The following is a 22,775-nucleotide window of genomic DNA, read 5'->3' on the forward strand; positions in this document are numbered from 1 at the left end:
TAATCCACCTGCTCTACCTCTCTAATTTTAGATAACAGTATACTCTTGCATAAAAGTATTATAGTACAATATATAATTTTTGTGTTAGATGAAAGTTTAATACGCAATTAGGATTGCTCTTTCTTCTAATAAGTGCTACAATTCAACTTTGGAAAGAAGAAAAAGCATTTCATTGAGTTACATAGCAGAATTTTTAGTTATCATTGAGAGTAATTGTTCACCTTGCCATCTTTGGCATCAAAATACATTGATCTCAGAATTTCTCCAAGAATCACACATCTAGGGGTGGGGAGCAAACTACTCACAACAGTTCTTCCACTGTGAAAAATAGCAAAATTCCACACCTACAACAAATTGCAAATTTTCACATATTTGCTCCAGGCAAACATTTGCAATTTTCACAGCAAATAAGGCTTTTGGCTCCAACACACTCTTTTTTTGTCTTCTCCTCCCTTGGGGGGAAAAATCATTCTTCCTATTTTCAGAAAACCAGAAAAATGTTGACGCAAAATTATTGATAATATCATGCTTATTCTAGGTATTTGAATTGTGATAATTTTGATATCTACCAACTTAGACCAAAGAGTATCAGTTCAACATGACTGTACTTGAAGGAAGAAGAATCCATGAGTTCATACAAGGAACCTGAAAATGAAACCTATTACTGTGACCTGGGATACTCAGTTCCATTCTGATGAGAGGGATCACTCTTACAATGTAGTCTAGTGCTTTTAGAACATAGGATTCTTTTTTCAGTAATCAAATAAAAAGAGAAGTTGGGATTCCCCTAAAAATATATTTTTTTCCATTTTAGTGCTTTAAGGTAATGCCTCTCAGGCAAAGGACAGCGAATGGTGTTTCCCAATCAGCTATGAAGTGCAGAGATTTTATTTTACTACTAACACTTATATAAGAATTTGTTTACATTAAAAAACTAAAACAAAAATGTGGAGACAATACAAGGCTATCTCTATACTAATCACCTTTAATTTACTTGCCTTCTAATATAGTTTATGGAATAAAAATGCTAATGATGACATTACTACAAAAAGTCATTAAAGATTGTGCATACACACCCATAGGAACATTTTTCTTGCAACAACATCATCCACAGCCTTTGCTCTGTGGTAAGAAGAAAAAGAAAAGTTGAAAGGTCGAGCATTGCCTTTATGGTACAGAGAGAAAGTCTATCCTCTAGCCAATGTTGGTTTAGGCTTTCATATTTATAAGCTCTAGTCTATGCTATTCAGTTGATTAACTTGGGAACCAGTTTATCTGGTAATGTAGGTGTGTGGTGTGAGTGTGTATATGAGTGTGTGTGTTTGCTTGTTGTATAATAGAGAAATTTCCATTGCAAAACTGTGAGCTTTGCTCGTGGTTTCTATAGGGGATCAGTATATTATTTTGAGGGAAGTCATCTTAAAGTACAGAATATATGAGCTGTTGCTGCTGTTCAAAATAAGGCATTTCTTTGACAACAGAAAAATGTCCAGGCCCTTCAGCCTTTTTTTAAAGACCAAGCACAAGTGGGTCTCTGTCTACCTCACCATGTTCCTCTTCCATATGTTTCTTCCACCTATCTTTTGTACTACCGATATCTGAATGTTATGACATGTTTAATCCCACCTGGATGTTTTTGCTTGTGCTATTCCAGCATGTTCTTTCTCCGTATAGCTCCCCTGCTGAGTTCCTCATCAATCAAAGCTCAGTTAATATGCCATTTCTTTAGTAAAACTTTTTACAACCTCCTTACTTGGAACTCTTTCTTATCTTCTACACCTCTGCCTCTATAATATCACTCTCCCCCTTTTTTTAATTGCTCATCGCTATCCCTTTTATTTCACAATCATTCATTTGCCAAATCTCGGCTGAGTAGCTAATATTGCCAACATATGATAGAGACAAAGACAAAGTTTATTAAACATAGTGACAAAGTTTATGTCACTTTGAGGGACATTGTTCCAATCCAATTATAAAGGAACTCAATGGACAGACTGTTTGTTACTTATGAGTGCTTAATATGGCAAATGCTTACAATGTTTTTTTTTCAGAAATAAAGTACAGTGCGCTTCACTATATGAGGAATGCATGTTGCCAATTTGTTCAAAAATTGATTTATGGAAAAAGTGAGAGCAAAGAGAACCCAGACTATGGGAATTATTTATATAAATGTAGTTTTAAAAAGTGCAATCATCTGCCCCACAACTGAAAATACAGTAAATTTACAGATGGAAATACCCTGCTAGCGTGTTTGGGGAACTTTTCCCTTATATACAGCAGCTTCCTACTGTAAATTACTTTGTTATTCAGAACTAAGAAGAAAAGATTTGACCAAATAATCACAAAGTTTTCTCTAATTCTATTACTTCAATGTATATCTTAGGTTTACCACATAAAGGAAATTCTTTTTTATTGAATTTGTTGGGGTGACATTGGTTAATGAAATGATACTGGTTTCAGGTATACAAGTTTAAATATTCTTTTTCACCTCTATTGTCTGCACCCTTTACATTGTAGGCTAAGTGCAATAAACACAATGGAGGCTAAGCTCTCAAATGCCAGCACAACCAGTCAATTCAGTGGAAAAAACAAAAATCAAAGTTGATCGCTGCTTTTTTGTTTTGTTTAATTATGAGACAATTGTGTAGATATTTTTCAATTAAAAAGAAACACTTTATATATTTATAACTATAGTTATATGATTACCACATACCTAATACTCTATTACGTATTATTCAACACACAGTGAAACCCTACTATTTGCTAGATTCCGAGTACCGAACATTTCCTCCATTCTTTCAGTAACTTAGGACTTTATCTCTTAACTGAACTACTGTGATCATCTCCTAACTGAGCGAACTTCCTCTCTCCTGGCTTAAAGACAGTACCAATAATGATAACATTTACTGAGTGTTATTATGGAATACTTTTACATATTAGCTTATTTACTCTTCATGGAGCCAATTCAGAAATAGATAATATTAACTATTATATGTAGTTTTTAATAATTAAACTAATGCTCCTAGGGGTTAAATAAATTGCCTCTCAAATTTCCTAACCAGAAATTGTTGGAGTTAGGATTTGAACCCACGTGACCAACAGAGACCACACTTTTACTCATGATAGTACCATCCTTTATTTTCTCTGGCCAAGCTCTTCAATTTTTATGTATTTCACAGCAGCTAACTTGGGGATCCAGCCAACACTAATCCCAGTAGATTATGCGTTCATTTGCACAGGACATAGTGTAAGCTCAAAAGGGCCCTCAAGACTTAGTACCCCTCTTGTTTTCCAGCCTTATTTTTGACTAGTCTCTGTTTCTCCTCTCTTTTCACATAATAAAGAACTGCTTCTAGCTTCATTTCCACTGTATATTTGGCTGAACTTCTATGCTTGTGTTCTTACCATACCTGCTTCCCAGAAGACTCTTACCAGTCTTTACTAATTCTGAGTGATTCAACCGTTGTCATTTTTTTAAGGAAATTCTTTAATCGTAAGTCAAATGCCATCCTACCGTGCCCAAAATGTCTAACATATTGCATATAAAAATACTTTAGCATTTATTTACATTAACTTTTTACACATCCCTATTTCACTAGACTGTCGGTACTGAGATGACAACACTGCTTACTTTCATCTCCACTTTGCTTGGCATATAAAAGACATTCAATACCTGAAGATTGCCAAATGGAGACAAACTGTTGGTTACAGAAGAGGCAGAGATGGACAAGAGGCCATCCAGCCCATGGTACCATTCAGTTTCATTCATGTGCTTTGTCATATCAAATGTAAGATAACTTGTTAAAATTCTAACAATTCTTAAAGTAATTTGTAAGGTTACATCTATATGAACACTGGCAACTCTTTCTGGTTTTCTTCTATTTATGATTTAATTTGATCTTTACACTGAAAGTGTGAGGTAGGCATTATTGTTATCCTCAGATCGGAGAAGGGGAAATTCAGATTCAGAGAACTTGAATGACTTCCCTAAGATCATCCTGTTAGATGGCAGCCAGAGAACTGAAACCATGCCATCACACTCTAATACCCTTTCCCTAATACTAAACATTAAGGTTATTTAAAATAGTAACATAAAAATAAACATGTTTTTATTGACCCCCCCCTGCCAATGCATCAGCGACATTCCACTGGTAAAAGGCACTGTGTGGGGGGCAATGATAATATGTGTTTGGTCCCATGAGATAGAGGAATGTGTTAATTTTGGAATTAATATATTTATGAAATTACTTTGTAACAAGAAATACATGTTCAAAGAATTGCAATTAAGGAGTATTCACTAATTTTATTTTCACCAAAGTCTTAGAGAAAAGGCCAAAAATAAAGAGAGTTTTTTTGAGAGGCTATTATTGAATTTAGCACAAGAATTAAAAGGCATTTTATGGCTAAACAGAAGTATTTAAAAATAATTAACTGAAAATACGTTATCTCACCAATACACACACACCTATGCCCAGACACCCACACATGCAAGTTCCCCTTCTCTGCACAATGGCTAATGTGTTCTTAAAATAAATACTTCTTATTTCACAAGAAATAACCCCACTAGACTGGTATCAAAAAGTGCTGCTTTCTGCTCCAGGATAATTAATGCTTCCAATACATGGATTGCTCAAAATGTGACTTGTATGGGATATGCATGCATTTGTAGGACAAAAGGGTGGAAATGCTATATTAGTAAAGTGTTGTAATTACAATGCTAAATTTAAAAAAGTTAAAATTCAGAGTTTAAAATAAACACCCAAAAATATTCACACTAAAATACCCAAATTTGGATATATCTATGAATAATAATAATCCATTATACTTGTTTTCCACTTTTGTTTCCAAAACACTTTCAAATCTAATTTTTGAAGGGCATTATTTTAATATATGTGAAAAGGGTGCTTAAGTTTTACTTGAACAGCAACGCTATGTGTCATGGGGACTTTAAATGCCGACATACGATTTTGGGGACACTCTACTTGCATCTTTCCCAGCTGGTAATTGAATAATCAATGCAACATTCTGTTTTAATTATCTTTCTCTGGATACTGATTATAGTGCTACTTCATCACTTCATGGGGAAGTGTTTACTAAGCATTTCCTGTGGGCCAAGCACTCAGGTAGGTGTTGATGGTCATATAAAACAAGTATTCTGACTCAAGTCTCTTTTCAAATGAGGCCCTTTCAAATTGCTTACTACCTTCTGTAATGTTGCACTCCCAACTTCTCATCCATTTTGTGTTATGTCCCACTTTGCTAATAGTTTTTATTAATTCCTCCAGAAACTTTGATGAAGCCACTTTATATCAGTGTGCTGAATAACAAATATTTTATAATTGGCTGTTTTGTAAATTTTACAGTAATCCAATTGTCCTGAGGTGGAATGAAACCATTCTGGTTACATGGCCTTAAATAGGCAAATACCCCAAATCCTTTGAAAATGGTACTAGTGTCCCCTACTGACAGTGAATCCTGTGGAATAATGCTTCATAGCTAAGTTTCTGAAGACATTGAAATAAAGATTTTACATAGTCAGTCTTTAAGTTGGATTTCTTAAATGTTCTCCTATCAAGATTTTGAAGGGAATTATTAAACAATTTGGAAGTTATGCCTTTGAGAATGTCTGGAATTTAAGTTTCTATCTTGTTACAAAAGGGCAGAGATCTCAGATTTAGAAGTCAGATTAGCTGGTACTTTGCCATTCTTTTGCACATTCTGGGAAAGTTGTTTTTTTTGTAAAATTGGCCCTTTACTTTTCCTATTCTGAAAGATCCATGGAAATGGCTAGCAGAATGTAAAATGGAGGCAATATTTTATTGGTAATAAAAAAGAGGAAGGATGATAACCTCATGCTCTAAACTTCAAAAGATTTTAACTAAATAATAAACGGGAAAATGGTGAATTGAGTAAGAACACTGGTTCAGTCCAGGCTCTCTACTCAATAGTTGTGTAGTCTTAGGAGAATATATTAAGATCTTTATGTATTGGTTTTCTCATATACAAAACAGAAAGGGGTTATGGTTTAAATAACAGGGCAAGTGCTCAGCCTGGTGCCTAGTCCATGGTAAGCACTCAACCGGTGTTATTTAGCAATAGTCATCTGCCCCATCTTTCTCACCATCGTTACACAAGAGGGAATTGGGGTCAGATTTCTGACGTCTCCCACCGCCAGTTTCCCCGAAGGAGCAATGCGGCCAGGATCTGACTGGAGAAAACGCTGAGAGAAATCCCTTCACAATCTGTGTGAGGGAAAGAAACAGGATGTGGTCTCAATGAACATTTTAGAAACCCAATATGGCAGGGTTTCTTCCTACTCAAGCAGCCAGAACAAACAGAAACTTTCTGAGTATAGGAGAAAAAAATACTACCAGTTCTATAAAAAGATGCATTATGTCAAAACAAGGAGACATTCCTGAATACTTAGAGGAATTGATTCAATGAAGTAGATGTAGTGTAAAAACAAAACAAAACTATATGAAAACCACACAACTGAATTAAAAATAGCAATATTACACTATTAGAAGTTTTCTGATTTATGATCTCATTAAGATTTGTTAGAATATGTTACCTACTTATGTGGAGAAAGGAAATGTGAAACAGGAACAATCTGAAATCAGAAAACAGTGTATGAGAAAAAAATATGATTGTTTAATTGAAACTAGACAGGTTTCAAAAATAACAAATAAGGTGCATTAGAACACTGATGTATAGAAGTGAAATCTAAGATCTTCAACCAAGACTCAGATGAAAACAGTAAAAAATAAAAAGAATGGTACAGATAGATGAGACACAAAAAGAAAGCCCAAACAAGAACAAATATCAGGAGCAATAATCAAATAAATTATTTTTTCAAGTAAAACATTATTGGGATGGCAAAAAAAATCCAGAGTTACAGGCTGATACATCTCAACAAATATCAAGAACAAGACCATCGAAAAAATATTACCTAAGGATATTTTTGTTTGTTTTTAATTTTTTAATTTTTTTATATTTTATTTTTTATTTTATTTTATTTTTTTATTGTTATTCAATTATAGATGTATGCCTTTTCTCCCCATCCCTCCACCCCACCCCAGGTGAACCCACCTCCCTCCCCCACCTCCACCCTCCCCCTTGGTTTTGTCCATGTGTACCATATGATCTCACCTTTAACTGGAACATAATCAATAGAAGAAAAAACCTAACAAAATATAACCAGAGACATTGAAGTTAAGAACAATCTAAGAATAGCCAGAGCAGGGGGGGGGGGGGGGCGGGGGGCGGGGACAGTGGGAAGAGGGGATTACAGGAACTACTATAGAGGATATTTCAATAAAAATTTTTAAACAATGATGAAAAATTATACCAGCAGCCAGAATGATAAGTAAACCTAAAGGCAATGATTAAGTTATAGCAAGTGAATTAAATATTGTGAATAACTATTTAACAATTATCATGTGAATCAAAAACAAATTTTATCACCACATACTGGAATTATCTGAGCCAAGAGTGAGGGGAAAAATTGTAGTGAATGCCTCTTTTTACTCAATATGATTTCAAAATTCCTTTATCCAATAATTATTATGTTAAAGTTGACTATAAGTAACAGGCATTATGTAGTGAAATGGATTTATTGGCAACTTGCTTCTCTCAAATTTTATGATATTTCCCAAACTTTTGTATTTAAAATGTTATGAAAACAAAATAAAAGCAAAAAGGAAATTTATAAGTAAAGGGAACAAGGGAAAGAGAACAGAGGCCAGGGAATTTAGGAACTTCACTAATATTCCCACTCAGAAGGGAAGGCAGCTCCTCTTTTCATCAAGCTGCATCGTGCTGATTTCCAAAGGCAAGGCTTTCTCATCTTCACCCAGCAATCTCACCATGGTTTGGGGTCCAAGGCCACAGGTGAAGTCTCACAATGATCATGCCATTCAAAACCTTGGAAACATCTTCATATATCCTCTCCCTTCTCTATGCCATTCTTTCACACCATCAGCATTCTGAAGAGGACATGGGTCCTCTTCCTATTTCTTCTCTGACTAGGCTGCTGTCATAGCTTACTCTATCCTTGGACAAGCCATTTCTCTGCTCTGGGTTTTTTGTTTTTTGGTTTTTTTTCCTTTGAGCAATAGAAGGAACTGGTCAAGGTGTGTAACTATTCTTGTGTTTCTAGTTTGTACATAGTTTATGGATTATGGCCATGATTTCCATTCTTAACTAACATTGGAACCTTGTGGAGAGGTTTTGTTTTTTAGAATACTGATGCCTGTTTCTTATCACCAGATTCTAATCTAAACGGCATGGGGTAAGGTCTGTTTGTCAGGATTTTGAAAGCAATATGGTAAGATCTATGGAACTGATTTATTGGACACCAAGAAAGTATATCCATGTAAAACATTACACAGCGGGGAGACATTGGATTACAGTAACAAAAAAATTACTACTTCATTTGCTTTTAGGGGGCACCATTTTCCAAGAAGAAAATAAATACCTAAAACATTAAGACCTTTCACAAAATAGTCAGGTTTCTTACAAGAAGCCTTTTGTGTCAAAGAAGACAGTTGTTTTGAAAGAATTCCCTCTGAGCGTACCAAGTACAGGGCCAAGCCACCGTGAGTGAGCCAACCCAGATGGGCCTTCCAATGACTGCACTCCTAGTCAGACAGCTGACTATAGTTAAGGGAGTGACCCAAGCAAGAAGAGCTCAGTGAGGACCTCCCAAATTCCTGACCCTTATCTACAAACTTATGCCTGAAATTAAAATAGTTATTTTAACCAATAAGTTTTCACTAGCATATTAACTAGTACAGATTAGAGAGCCCTATTTCTACAATGTTTCTGATAAAAATAAGCAATGAAAAATTAACTTATTAAATTATCTGCTTATCCCAAACAGCAAGCTTCTTAGGGAAATATGTTAGATTGACATTTTTTCAAGTTTTAAGTGGCTTGTAACTGACTAAAAATTAAACAAATTCTCATTTTCACATAGCCTTTTAGGTATTCCACTTCACATGTCAGATGTCTGTCAGTTGTGCCTTATTCCCTTTTCTTCTCATGGTCTTTGCCATTTGTGGTACCCCAAAGAAAAACATGCCTCAGATTTAATTCAACTAAAAATATTGGTTAACTTTCATGTAAATAATAAAATTTTCCTATGGATTTGGCCCTTAAACCATCATTTGTTGTTGTTAAATATGTTATTAATTTTGGCCAACTTTTTTTCTTGGATTTAGACAAATATACCTAGGGGGGTAGAAAATTCCTTGTCTATTGTTAAATATATAACCATTTATGCAGTCACAAATATATAATTACCCAGTGTGCAGGTAAAGTCGTGGTGATGCCGTTACCAATCCTCCCCATTAGATATTTAGCACAACGTATGTGCTTGCCATGTAAACACATAGAGAACAAAAGTCTTTTAAATTGTTTTTAAACACTAAACAGCACATACAATCTATATATTTTGACATAAAACGTATAACATTACTTAAGACATAAGGAACACATCTAGTAGGGTATGGATTAGATAGGTGTGGCACATTCCTGGTCGAGAAGATTTAATAGAACCCTAAGAATTGGCTCTGGAGTCAAACTGTCTACATTCAAACCTAGTCTTAAAGGCTTTGGTAGAGACTGCAAAGCATTCACAAAAAATATTTTTTTCCTCTGAGCATATTTCTCAGCATTTTTTGCTGTTAGGATTACTATATATCTGAATTCTTGATAATAAAATATGAGTAGAAGCGATATGCAACCTCATGGTCTGTAACATATAGCCTTCTTTCATTATTTGTATGTCATCTTATAAGATCATATTGGAGAATGTATGTTTAATTTTGACATAACTTTTATTAGCCTGGTTCCTTTAATTACTGTGTGAAGGTTTCTCCACTCTCTCCCCAACTCACCCCTGACCTGAGACTTCAATGGGATCTCTCTCTTTCTCTATGTGTGTGTGTGTGTGTGTGTGTATATATATATACACACACACATATATTTATGTATATAAATAGGTACATATTTATAATAAAAATTATATATTTATAACAAATATGTATTTATTGTAAATCTCTTTTATATATACAAATAAATATATACATATTTATATTTATATATATTTTCTTCTATAGAAAGTCTTTCAAAATGTTAGGTTTATATATTACTTTAGCCATGGAACCCTAATATAACTCTTACTAGCTATGTGACCTTGAGAAAAATTAAAATTTCAGTGCCCCGGTGTCTTCATGTATAAAATGACCATAATAACACCTCCTTATGGGGTTGTTGGAAAAATTAAAGTAATAAATGCTGAGTACTTAGAAAAAAAATGACTCACTGTAAACATCATGAAATCTTAGCCATCACCTTCATCATCAGCATTATGAGGATTCAGTATGTAGAATGTCTAATTGTGAGAATAGTCTTAACACCAAGGATTACTTTTTATGTTTAACCTGTTCAATTAAAATACTAATGTTTCTTTCATTTATTTGTACATCAAGATGTTAAGTATCTACTCTGTATGTAGTCATATATAATATTGAATATAACAGATACCTTCACCCTCAAAGAGAATCCATTTAATGAAAATAAGTAATTAGTCTAAAATTGCAACATAGTGGGATAAGCCTCATATTCAAGGTTGTGAAGGATGAAATGGAAAGAAGAATGTAGGGCACTTAACAGAAGCTAGAAGACAAGACCTTAGTGATAAGTGAGAATTACCCAGGGCTTATCCAATTGAAGAAGTACATTTGGGGGCTGCCCAGGTAGGAGAAGAGAATGCATGCAGAAGGAAAAGTATGTGGCAAAACCAGGAATTAAAAGGAAGCATGGTAGAACCTTAACAGTAGCTGAAGCAATGTGAACAGGTGATGGGATGGAGGGGTAGGAAGAAAGATGAGATCAGAGAGGAGAGCGAGGGAAAGATCATGAAGGGACTTCAATGCTATGCCAAGGCCTTCGGGTTTAAATGAAGGGAGGCTGACATGACAAGATTAGGGTTCTCGAAATGAAACTCTATGTGCGTTGTGAGTATATATTGGCAAACTTGCTCCCCCCTGTATATCGGCAAAAGTGTGTATAACTGTAAGGAGGCTAGGTGATGGCTGATGGTAGCTTTAGTAGAGCAGCAAGAGAAATGATTGAGAGCAGTAAATGAATTAAAGGCCTATGTAGGTAGTAAATCTATGGGTCTGGAGTGTTGTTATTTGTGAAGGTAGATAGAAGAAATCACAAATAGTATCCAGGTTTATATAAGCTACTTAGGACTGGCAGCATGTGAGGGGTACTAATGTTCAGAAGGTAAATCTATACATATGTCCATCTGTTGCCCAAATAAGTGATGTAAAAGACAAAAAAATAAAAAAAGGGGGGGAAAAAAAGAGCCTCTTCTTGGTCTTAGTTGACCTGAGGCGAATTTAAGTTCAAGAAATGTGACTCATGTAATGTTTATATGTTTATCTAGCTGACAGAACCACTTGGAGTAACAAGGAATCGAATGAATATTTATTAGAATGATTTAATAAAGGAGAAGATTCCTGCATTCTAAAACATATTTTAGTGATAATTCCATATTGAAAATCTCTCCTCAGTTCTCATCATCACTACATAGAAATTGGAAGCTCTGAGAGAACTACTTAATAAAACCATGCTTTAAAAGAGAGAAAATCAATGTAATTGATCTGAAGATTGATAGGAAATAGATCCTAGTCTCCTTGAAAAGGTTTTTTATTGCTACTTTACTGCATGAGTTCTTTTTTTTTCTTATTTAGAAAATGTTTACAATAAATGTTTTATCTGATTATACAAGTAATACTTACTAAAATTTGGAAAATATTGAAAAATTAATAGAAAAAATTCCAAATACTTAAAAGGAGGCAATTGTTAACAGTTTTGCATATTTTCTTCTAAATTTTATATATATACAAATTTTCTATAATATTATTAATATAATGTTACTTCTTATTCATTTTCTATTTTAAAATATATCTCCAAATCATTAAATATTCTTTGAAAATTCAGAATATTAGAGTTGATAATATACTTTAAATGTTGATCCATTTCCCTGTTGGATATAATAGGGTTCTAATTATTCTTCACTACAAATAACTCAGATGGTCTTGGTCCATGATAAGAATCATGTGTTGTTAAAAGTTGAATTACTTCATTGAAAAGTATGCCTAGGTAACGTTTAAATCACTTGGTTATTTATTGGTGTTACTGCGGGGAAATTACATTCCAGAACTTAAACTAAATGGAATAATTCAACTTCATTCTTGTGCTGTAGTGATGTTTTCTATTTAAGTGAACCTTATAACCAATGATTGTTTAAAATAGATATCATGGAATTTTAATGCTGGTAAAGTGGTACATTTTCCCCTAAAGTTCACTTTGAGTGAAGATGTAAAAAACCGTTTGCAATTCTCTAAAATGGTACTATTTATTTCCACTCAACGCTCAGATCTGTGTGGAAACCTTGCAGCCATAGCTTCCTTCATAGCTTTAATGTACTTTATTCTGCATGACATTGAGAGGCAGTGTCAATTATGATGAATCATGATGCTCACAACTAATGATACATTTAAAGCAATTCATTTGTCTCTTTGATCATGTAAATGTACTGGCGTTCACCAAGCCTGCCATGATAGGACATTAGAGCTACTTTGGAGTCATTTCATTGTACACTTATGTAACTGTGCAGCTGCCACTGATGTTTACAAGTCCATGTGCTGCATATCTTCATGATATTTTTGCGGAGGTTAATGCTCACGCACAGTAGATACATTTATTGGGAAGGCAATAACAGACCCCCAGGAGCCATTTTAGCTCTTAAGAAATTAGTGCCTATGATTACTCCCATTTTAGTCTAACTTCTTACTCTGTTGAGCTGGTGAGTTCCTTTTTTAAAAATTCTCTGCTCCATTTAAACTATTTTGGTGCATTCTAATGATAAAATTATTCATACACCTATAGGTTATATATTTTAGAAAATATTTTTTTGGCCTGTAAATCAAACCTATTTCTCTAGTACTTGCTCCTTGACTTTAAAGGCATGTCCCTGTTCTTGCTTATCTACCTTCGATAGTAGTCTAGAAAATAATCTACTGTTACATAGGAAATATTTCACCTCTTGAAAGGTTTTAGCTATTGTGCAATAGGAAGTGATAGCAAAGCATACAATGTTATTCCCTAGATTAACACCTTGCAAGCTAATATACAGAGAGGCTTTCTCTTCAAGAAAAATCCTCACTTGCAATTCATGTTTAGTCTGTTTTTCCTATCTCATCCTTAACAGCTGGGTTATATCTGCTTCCAGGGAAATGTGTTATGTAAGCTTAATACCAATAGCTAAGAAGAACTTTGAAAACTGAAAATAGTCTTACATTTAAGTTTAAAGCAATCTGCCAAATAACTTTTTGAGTTGATCATCAATTGGCAATCACAAGATTAATAATTAACAAAGAGTATAATGAGGTAAGGTCCATTCTACAGAAATACTGGTAAAATAATCTAGATAATCCTTTTTTGTTTAAATTATAACTTAATCCCTAGCATTACTTTTTTGTATCAGAAAGCTTATGGTCCAGGACAAATTTGCTGTAAGTAGAGATTATATTTTATCCATGCTTTTTGAGACTAGTGTGTGGGGACAAGAGCTCCATTCTTTCTGTGAAATGGCCTTATCTGTGTCACTCTGCAGAAAAGGCTTCAGCCTTGCCAAATCACATCCTCAGAACTCACACGCTTGGTCAGGAAGATTGTTGTGATACTCAGCTAGTCTCATTCCTCAGAAGCACACCATTTTTGCTCAAATCACAAGGACTATTGGCCAATGGTGGCATTAGTCACAGAATATCTGTCAGACCAGCTGTATTGCTGTTCACCAGCCACCTATGAGGCAATGTCTCTGGATACTGAGTCACAGGGGAGGGGTGTCAACTTAATCACAGACCTGCAGATGTTAGCAAGGGAGGTCTAGTTCACTCAGCATAATCATGGGGCATTTTTGAATGAGGCTTAAGACCACTAAGAATAAAGGTATGGGTGAGTCTTGCTAGGATAGTAACTATTGCTCTCCCCGATGACCTCAATATTGAGTAGGAGTGCTAATGTGAAAATGGTTTTCTCACCTCAGTGTGGTGTTAGCTATCAACAGTGAGTAAACAAGCTTTCTTTTCTTTTTTGTAATGAAATACTTTTGAATTTTATTGTTGTTCAAGTACAGTTTTCTGCCTTTCCCCCCATCCCTCCCCTGATTCCACCCCACCTTGTTTTTGTCCATGTGTCCTTTATAGTTGTTCCTGTAAACCCTTCGTCCTGTTCCCCCCATTATCCCCTCCCCTCTCCCCTCTGCGAAAATGTCAGTTTGTTCTTAATTTCAATGTCTTTGGTTATATTTTGCTTGTTTATTCTTAACTCAATCTAAGAACTATGAGCATCCCAATAGATTGTCTGTTTCCTCAGGCCAACAAGGAACATTTAGTGATGGCACAGCCTATCAAACCCTAGCACTAACTTTGTTACTTGTTCATATAAAAGATATTTAAAAGCCCATTGTATTAAATGTTCATTTGTACTCTTTCAGTTAAAGGTACCTAGACAGGATTTAATCATAAAAATATTAATGGATTTTTTTAGCCAGAAAAGTATCTCCATATAATCTATATTCAGTATTTTTCAAAAGACCATATTTATCTTATACTAATTTTGTACTAAAATATGATAGGGCTATATTTGTGATACATTCAAACCCCACTGTTATTTTAAAACCAACTTGAAAAAACAAAACACCCTGTAAACTAGATTATATTTTTCACAAGTAACACTCTGATAATAGTGAGACTATTTTATCTACAACAACAATAGTTTCCTTTCTAAAGGCCAGCCATTCGTTTCTCTTAGCTCAAAGGAATATTATACAGGTAGCAGTGCCCTAAAAGATAAGTAGCCTTTCACATTCTGAGCATTTGGTGCTATATGCCTTCTGTTTTGGGAGGGGACCTTTTCATAATGCATGATTCCAATAAAAAGCACTGATTTTAGCTCAGCTTATACAAACCTACAAACTATGGTGGGGGGATTTTTAAACAATAGAATGATCATAAGCCTAAATTAATTAAGTGACAAAGGTAGGTTTTCTTCCGGGGAAACAATGGGAGGGTTCTCTGATGTTACTAATCCAATTCCTGATAGGACAAGTAAATTAGTCTTTCAAAAAAAATGTTGTCATTGCTATTTTCTGAGACATGGTGAAATGCTTGGTGCCAGAGAAGGTATTTATTTCATACAGCATCTATGGGATAGGTTACTGAGGTATTGCAACAAATTTCATGTAAATTGTTTTTGGTATTTTTTTCCCTTGGAAATATGAACAGCATGAGAGGCAAACAAATGATATTTGTACTATAAGAATGAACTATTTTTAATCTCATTTTGAAAAATATACAACTTTCAAACAGCTTCCAAATTGGGATGCTGCATCATTAAGCATTTGACATTTGTCCAGTTAAAACTATTGACTCATGCTTTCATTGCTCCCCCCTCAAATTACTACAGTGCCACAGCTGATCTGACTATATTTTCCATTTCTTATAAATAGCCACAAGAAAAGTATTAATTATCCTTGTACGATTTAATGCACCAACTGCCTTAACCTTTCAGGTTTTCTTAAACGCCAGCATAACAAGGCATATCCATGGCAGCAAATGTGATTTATGACAGGAATCTTTAATTTCTGTTTTTAAATATGTTACCCACCGATCTGCATACATTTAAATTCGCCTGCAACACTTTTCTCTGTCTTGAGGCTGTTGTTTAATATTCAAGGATGATTTTTGTCCACATACATTTTGGTCTATGTCACCTCAGATTAAATTATTACTGTTTTCAGCCTTTTCAGAGCAGGCCTCAGGCCCTTATTTACAAGAATCAATGAAACAGTAATGAAAATCCATTTTTCATACTATCAGCTCGGGCCTGCTTTTATTTAGTTAGCTGTGTCTAAGCAAGCAATTCATTTTGTGCAAATGTCATGTAGAGAAAAAAGGATGAGCCGTGAAAGGGTTAATCATGAAATAAGACCTAAGCTTTCTGCCATATAAAAAGCATCCGTAATGTTAAAATTTTTTTAAAAAGCCCTTCTTAATATATGCAAAGTAATGTATATTGACACATAAGCAAGGCTTTTCATGATGAATATTGAAATATATATGCAAAGCACAGGAAATGTGTAACATGTTATAGATCTTTCAGTGTACATTTAGAGGAAATGAACCATTTATATTCTACAATTTAGTGAATACCTACTGTTTATTGGTACAGAGCACATAGGAGTATATTTGTCTTAGTAATTTATTTAGGTAAATATATTTATTCTTCTAGGGGTTCTTGTGCTTTTCTTGGTTCTATAGTCCTAGACATAAATATTTAACAATGCATTGTCTCAAATGTTATTCATGTAATTTATCAGTGAAAACAGTGGAGTTGTAATAACTTTCAAGCCTGCACCTTCTCTTAAACCTGAGATTGATTTAGAATGCAGAAAACTGAGCTGGGTTTTCTTCATACTGCTGAGCGGAATTATTTACTAGTAATAACCAAGAAAAGCTACCCTAGTCCAGCTACCAAAAGAACAAGGTTCATTTACTCCTTTTTGAATCAGCTTTCTTAAGCAAATACTTTGGTTATAAAAGAAAAAGAGTTAGTGAGAGAAGAAAGCATTTAATTATTATGAATACATTTTCCTATATTTGCTGACCTACCCACTTTTCTTTACACAGAGATATATACACAGAAATATACATATACAGTACCCCTTGTGAGTATTCCTCTTGGGAATTTCTTCTAAATTTTAATGCACTTGGCTATAAGATGTCAGTTCAAATTATGGGTCAGATCTTGTAAAAGTGACTGTCCACTTTTTAATATCACAAAAGAAATAAATAGAGACTAAAAGCATGTGGAGTCTTCTTCATCTTTGCTATGGACTTTCTTGGAAATACATTTTAAAGACAATCTGGATCCTTCTATTTCTATTTTTTTTCATTATATTTGGCTTTTTAAAATTTGTTTCCTATGTTTGGTGACAGAATTTCTAATACTGGTATAATGTGTTGGTCTGAAAACTTGCCTACTCGGTAGTTTTAATTACATTTTTAAAAGGCGACAGTAATTTTCTGTTGAGCCAAAGCAGAAAATTTCTGCCTTCTCAGAGAACCCTGAAGCTGAATCTGAACAGTGGTTTCCATACTGCCAGTGCTCGTATAGATCAAGGTGGAGACTGGTTATGGAACAGGTCACTGTACACTAATCAAACAAGAAACCAAGTCACCTAGTCAGCCCCAGTTCTCACCTCCTCGGGTGCTGTTATCTATTACCGTGTGTGTACAGAGTAGTTTTTATTTCAATATTAAAGCCATATGTGTTGACATTTGAAAGTATAGGAAGAACCAACCATCTGAATGATCAGACTCTGAATTATTCCCACTCTGGAAAATTGGTCATTAAAATCTTTTATTATTAAATGAATGTCAACTCAAGTTTGATAAAAATAAAAAATTAAATGACTGGTTAGTGAGTGGTAGGAAAAAAGTTGCTATTTTTTAGTACACTTTGTTATAGAATCACCTCACCCTTGGGTTGTTCTCATATACTGGCATTTGTAAAAGGTGCATGTGACCGAAAGGGTTCTTACTAGATGTACAAATAGAAAACATCAAGGCAGTGTGCTTTTAAAAACTGCTTTTAATTTCTTAAAATACTTAAGATAAGGAGGAAAAAAGCACACAGCTTTACTTCTAAAGTTTGAAAGCAATCCATTTGGGTTTCATTTATTCCAAGAAGTCACGTAAACTTTTCCACTTACATATTTTTCAAATACATAAAATTGCATTACAAGTCCAAACTTTATAGGAAGGACAAAGGGTTAAAGATTATGTTTGCAAGCTATTTACTGAATTACAAACTCCTGTTTACAAATGACCAGGAGCTCTAAGACCTGTTTTCCATGCTGTTATATTTGGCTCATTTATTTTACATTGAGTCTACCTGATTTTGGTAAAAACTTACAAAAATGTCAACATTATATATTAACTTTAAGAAAGAGAAATCTGCTATTAGTCTCTTAGCTGTTTATCTGTTTACAAAAGACAGGAGGTGACTGAGTGTTGGGAAGAAGTATAAAAAATTTTAACATCTGATTTCTCTGTTGGATTAAATTTAAGATTATTTATTATCAAAATCTTTGTATATTTTTATAATCTCTGGTTCATTGAATGACCAGAGACTAGATGGCATTTTCATAATGAAAGGAATATTTTTTAACAGAAATGAGGTAAGGAAGGGAAACCTCTATGAGAAGGAGCAAGGCACACAAAGGGGGCCTAGAGCCAATAGCACCTCTCCCATCCAAACAGAGTGTTATTTTTTCCCCTTACGTTCATTTGATTTAATTTTTTCCATTGCAATTTATTCCCCTTATGCCCCCTTCCCCATACATGCCCCGCCCCGCAATCACCAAACTGTTGTCCATTTGTCCACGGCTATGAGTACTTTTTCTTTTTTGCTCAATCCCTCCACCTCTAAGCCCCTGCCCCAAAGAGTTGTCAGCCTGTTCTCCATCTATGAGCCTCTCTTTATTTTTCTTGTTAGTTCAGGTTGTTTATTAGATTCCACATATGAGTGAAATCATATGGTACTTGTCTTTTTCTGATTGGCTTATTTCATTTAGCATAGTCTTCTCCTGGTCTATCCATGCCGTTGCAAAAGCTAAAATTTTATTTTTTTATGGCGAATGGTGTTCCATTGTGTAAATGTACCATCGTTGTTTTATCCACTCATCTACTGATGGATAACAACTGGGTTGCCTTCAAATCTTGGTTATTTTAAATAACACTGCAGTGAACATGGGGTGCTTATATTTTTTCAAATTAGCATTTCAGTTTTCTTTGGATAAGTCCCCAGAAGTGGGATCACTGGGTTATAAAGCAGTTCCATTTTTAAAATACTACTTTCCACAGATTGTCTGCACCAATCTGCCTTCCCACCAACAGTGCAAAAGGGATGACTTTTCTTCACATCCTCACTAGCACTTATTTGTTAATTTATTGCTGCTAACTATTCTGACAAGTATGAGGTGATATCTCATTGTGGTTTTAATTTGCATCTCTCTGATGATTAGTGATGTTGAGCATCTTTTCATATGTCCATTGGCCATGTGCATGTCCTCTTTGGAGAAGTGTCTATTCAAATCCTTTGCCCATTCCCTTAAGATATTTATCTAAATTCAGAAACATTATCTTTATAAATTCTTCTGAGGAGATTTAGAAGAGACAGTAATAATTAGATAAAAAAAATTATTGCTTCCTCCCTAAGACTTAACTTTGATCAGCTGCGTGAACAAATGGGAAGTTTGGTGGTGGGTGTAAGTGAGGGAGAAAGAGGCTCGCAGTGTGAAGATAAGACCTTTGTGTGGGGCCACACTGGGATGAGACTTGGGATGAAATGAATGTACTGGGACCAGACACTGTCACTTTTTTATTATGTAAAATATTACTGAATCACACTCTTTTTCCCCCACCTGTAAAATGGCAATAATTTGAGTACCCACATCACAAAGTTGTGGTTACAATAAAATGATACTCATAAAAGCATTTATAATCATTATTTGCACATAGTAAGAGCTTAAAAATTGTTAACTATGGAAAGTAAATCTAAGTGTTTACAAATCAGTGGAGAAGATTATTTTTAACTGGGGGTAGAAATGGAGGTATACAGGTGTAATTTTTTAAATTAAATATTCTAAAAAGGTATTGAAACAGTTTTGACTCCAAGAAAGACGGAAGGATGGAGGAGTAATTATCTTTATTATCCTCCTCATTCTCCTGTTCCCTGAAGTAGCAGGGCCCCTGCTGTCAAGAACCAAGACGAGTGTGATTAGCACTGATTAAATAGTATGATTTATCTGTGGGCTAGCCCGGGAACCTAACGACTCTATTCTACAGAAAACATGGTCCTAGTGACAAACAGCCAATCTACAAATGAACATTTATCTACAAATAAACATTTGGAATATACTCTTCCATAAATTGATCTTCATATTTTACTATATCTTATTTGCCATTTTCTTAACAAATGCATTTTAAAATGGCATTGATATATATTCAATTGTAAGCTGGAGAATCAAAAGGAAATAAGAAAATAAGAAAAATACTATAGAAAGAATTTCTCTGATAAATATTAGTTAACAAATGTTCTCAATGAGCAAAGGCCAGAAAATACTTATTTATTGTGTGACTTTGTCAGACCTAGCTAAGAATTTAGAAAGTTAACTACATTTATGAATACATTCTATCACCTTGCCCACATCTCATATAAACTTGAAATTGAGAAAATAAGTAAGATTCATAACAAACAGCCATCTAGTAGATATGTGAAAATTAATCAGTGTCTGACTGATGCACTTATGTTAAAAACTGGACAAAACATTTTAGTCGACATATTTAGTAATTGAAGGAAAAAATAAAAGAAAAATATTTACATCTTTATTTTTCATGAATACCCTGTCATAGTGCAGAACATTATAAACATGGACAAAAGTCGCTATGCTTCTAAGAGAGTAAGATGAGGAATTAATTCATCTCAAGCATATTTAGATTCCATCAATGATTTATGACCATTTATGAGAAAAGGAAATATCAATTTCTAAATTTATATTTAATATTTACAAATATGTAAATTAGACTGTCTCAGAAAAGTGTAGCAGATGTCTCTATCTTCTTGATGCTGATGGACTGCCTAGGTATTACTTTAAAATGATAGATTGGCAATGAGAATATTATTTTCTACTCTATTCCATCATATTCATTTGGACGCATTAATTCTTTTAAAGAAGATTATATATGCAATCCAATCTTGACAGCCTGGCTCTATTTAATGGGATGTTCTATTTAAATGTGAGGACATATTGATCTCATTCTGAAGTTTCTATCTAGTATCTATCAAGAAGATAAAGCTTGAACATTTTCCATGGTGGGTTCTGTTCCAAAATTTTTGAAATTGAATATGCTATAAAGAAAAAAAAAACAGTAACTTGTCACATTTTGATAAGGAGACATTTTAAGATAAAAGAAAAAAGAACATTGAAGGAAGTTGTAATGATTCTTTACACAGGGTCTTTTAGCAGGAGGGTAAAATTTTTACCTAAAGGGAAAAGTAAGCCGAAGGGCCCATGTCTTCTATATTTTGGAAATTGAATCATTTTGTTCAGGGGCTCTGAGTCCTGACCTGTCACAATCTCCACAATGTGTCAGTTTAAGGTAGTAGTGTTCCTCCAAGTGTACATGCCATCTCTGAACTCTCATGAAAATGATTTGAACTAAGTAAATCAATTTACTTTAAGATCTTTAAGCTCTTGACTGTTTCAAACCATGTTGTAGAAGTACTTTCACTAAATTATTTTTTATTTTTTATATCCCTGTGTTAAAAAAAGGACAAACATTTTTCTTAGTACCCATTCAATGGAGGGTACATTTAATATAGAAAGGGAGTGGAATATTTTGATAGAATAGAAATTGACTACAACTAATGGCTGAAATCAAGAACTATCATTTTGATGTGTGTCTCTGTACATGCGTGTTTACAATATATCATATAGTCTAAACGGAAAGGTAGAAAAAAATTAGAGTCCTGCATAAAGCATAAATAATATTGAATAACAAATGTGATTTATTTAAATGTTCCACATTAAAGTATTTTGGCCTAGTATTCTCCCAGTAAATTTGGACCCCATTTTGCATATAAATATCAAATGCAATAATTTGTAATCATAAATCATTACTTGCCTAATTTTTTGATATTTCATTAATAAGCATCATGGCATCTCCACAACTGTGTTGTGAATCTGAGACAAAATCCCATATTTTAAAGGGTGTGGAATATGAATCTGGACTATGTAATTACCAAAATACAATGCCTTTGAAACTGTAACTATAAATTGTGTGTGTTTAGATAGATGTTTTCTTAGAGTTTCTACCCAAATCTCTGACATAAGCACAGTTATGATTGAAGCTTAAGATCTAGAGATTATGTGATATGTATATATGCTATAGAGAGGTTATACAGCTAATTTGACTACTATTAGTAAAAAAATTAATTTGAATGCAAGTATTCAGACTATAACAGATTTAGCGCCAGCACACACAAAAGTGAAAACAAAACTCTATCTTAGAAATAAATGTTTATCCATTTAGTATTCACAGAAAGTGAAATGATTTTCCTAAAACACGTACCCACTTATTTTTATATTTGTCATTATATATTAAACATATTACCTCTTTCTGACAAACTTGTGACTTTCTGCGCAGTATATATTTTTCTCAGGAGATGTTCACTGTATGTATTTTTTTTTAAAGAAAAAGTGTTAGACTTTTTATTAATTACTATCTAACTGGAACAAATGTCAAAGGGATCTAATTATTAAATAAAAAAAATTAACAGTGGGATAAATTTTCACTTATCTGGCTTAACAATGAAAAACAAATAGTTCAAAACATACCCACACAATAGGCATTTCTATTCGTAATGCATTATTAAAATCAATTTGTATCACATGGCTTATGACTAAAGGAGCTGGCCCAAATCTACTCTGAAAGATAGTGGGAAGTCTGGGAGTCTATTTGCAGAATACCCTCTAATTGAAGTGAGTGTTTCTGTAGAAAGGACGAAAGCTGAAAAATGTTCTTGTCGTATGGCTCTAAATGATCGAAGTTCAGAATAAATTTGGA

General features: G+C 34.0%; 1 pseudogene; it reads right to left on the reverse strand.

The window, feature by feature from the left end:
• LOC112313077 (translocon-associated protein subunit alpha-like) overlaps positions 1-22,775 on the reverse strand; it is a 95,784-nt pseudogene that overhangs the window by 1,907 nt on the left and 71,102 nt on the right.

This window comes from Desmodus rotundus, chromosome 2, assembly GCF_022682495.2.
Source record: "Desmodus rotundus isolate HL8 chromosome 2, HLdesRot8A.1, whole genome shotgun sequence".
In the NCBI taxonomy this organism is placed as follows: Eukaryota; Metazoa; Chordata; class Mammalia; order Chiroptera; family Phyllostomidae; genus Desmodus; species Desmodus rotundus.